We start from the raw sequence: 2086 nt of genomic DNA on the forward strand, positions 1-2086 counted from the left end.
TAACTAACCACTCATTAAATATAAATCATTCATAAATAAGTTCAGTACGTGAAGCCTCTGAGTCTCAATTCTGTGAGGTAGATACAGGGAGGGCATGTCAAAGGCAACCTCTAGGGCCCTCATGGCCAAGAGATAACTCCAGAGACCTGGATCCAGGTCTCCCGGGAGGGGAGACCCAGACTTGTAAAAAAACGGGGAATATGGACCTCATACATGTCTCTGCCTGACATCCAGACCCATGGGCAACCTTACCTTTTGTGGACAGCCTATGTGTTGGAGAGAACATTGGATTAAAAACTAGGGACTAGGTTCCAATGCTGGATCTAGTTACTTTCTAGCTTTAGAAGCCACTCTCTAGCTTTTCTGTTCTGGACAAAGAATAAGTTCCTATAGGTAAACAGTTGACTAAATCAAAAACTGACATACACATCTCAAAACAATGTTGAGCAAAAGTGGTCAGATATCATTTTTATTGGAAGCTTCCACTTGCATAAAGTATAAAAGCAGGGAAACAATCAGTGGAATTAGAAGTTAGTGGTTGTAGTGAATTATGTATGACTGAAGTAGGAACAAAGGGACTTATGGGATTTTAGCAATGTTTTTCCTGATCTGAGCTCGAATCACAAAAGCTATTGCTATTGTTCATGTGGTGCACTTTCAGTATCATGTACCATTATTTTGCCCATTTAGACAAATATGAAATTTCCTCCCTCACATCTCACATATTTTCTTATTCTCTATAATCTCCATAGAATGGTTCTAATTCTTCTGATTATCAATCTCCTCTATATTTGCTCCCCTATCCTGCTCATCTTAAATTTTGCAATAGTATTTCCTTCACCATTATATTATTTTAAGAATTCCTATTACAAAGAAAATTGTATAATAATATTTTTTTTCCACTCAAGTACATAATGAAATACACAAGTAAGTTTTTCACTCAAGTACATAATGGAATACACATTTATCTTCCTCATTTCAGGAAAGAAGTTGAGTAATTGTCATCTCTCTCTTGGCCCGAGGACTGGAAAGTTGCTGTTAGTGTTGGGGGATGTAGGCTGTAACATCCATTTTCTTGGATTTCTGTATTCTCTTTTAACCTCTTAAAATATCATTCATTTCCATCCCTCACCTTTTATCAAACTGTACTGCATAATAAGAAAATTACATTGCACACTAACTTCTTCTATTTGTTGTGGAATGAGTATTTCATACATCTTGAGTTTTATACTACGTGTTCACACATTTTCTGGGTCACACCTGTTCTACAAAGGCTAAAATGTCAGCACCTTCACGAAGGGTTTATTCTCCGAGTAGCAGCCCTAAGGGTTTTCTATAAAAGTTACGATTCACTAAAGATTTTAATACTTACTGAGCAGCCTGCCTGACCAGTGGTGGCAGAGTGAACAGAGCATCAACCTGGGATGTTGAGGACCCAGGCTCGAACCCTCAAGGTCACCAACTTGACCGTGGGGTTATCCGTCTTGAGTGCAGACTTGCTAGTTTGAGCGCAGGATCTTAGGACATAATCCCAAGGTTGCCGGCTTGAGCCCAAGGTTGCTGGCTTGAGCAAGGGGTCACTGGCTTGGCTTTAGCCCTTGATCAAGACACATGTGAGAAGCAATCAATGAACTAAAGTGATGCAACTACGAGCTAATGCTTCTCATCTCTCTCCCTTCCTGTCTGTATCTCTCTCTCTTGCTAAAAAGGGGGGGGGGGACTTATTGAGCAGCCCAATAGGTATGACACTGTATTTGGCAATACATTCTTATAGCCCTGATATCTTACTTAAGGGTCACGTCTCCATATATAAGTATTTATTAACCAATTAACTATCTCTTGCCTCATTGTTAACAGGGTTTGAAAATCTTGCTGCATAAAACAGCTTTATGAGTTAACATTTGAAATAAAGATGAAATACGTTTATAAAGTTAAATCCAATACATAGCATCACCACGTGGGAACTTTCTCCTATCCACTTTTTAAATGCAAAATAGGTTATCTCCTACATGTCTTCCACAGTGAGTAATGAGAATTAAAAATTATCATGTTTGCCTCTAGACAAAATTTTAATTAGACACAACAG

Source organism: Saccopteryx bilineata, chromosome 11, assembly GCF_036850765.1.
Source record: "Saccopteryx bilineata isolate mSacBil1 chromosome 11, mSacBil1_pri_phased_curated, whole genome shotgun sequence".
Classification (NCBI taxonomy): Eukaryota; Metazoa; Chordata; class Mammalia; order Chiroptera; family Emballonuridae; genus Saccopteryx; species Saccopteryx bilineata.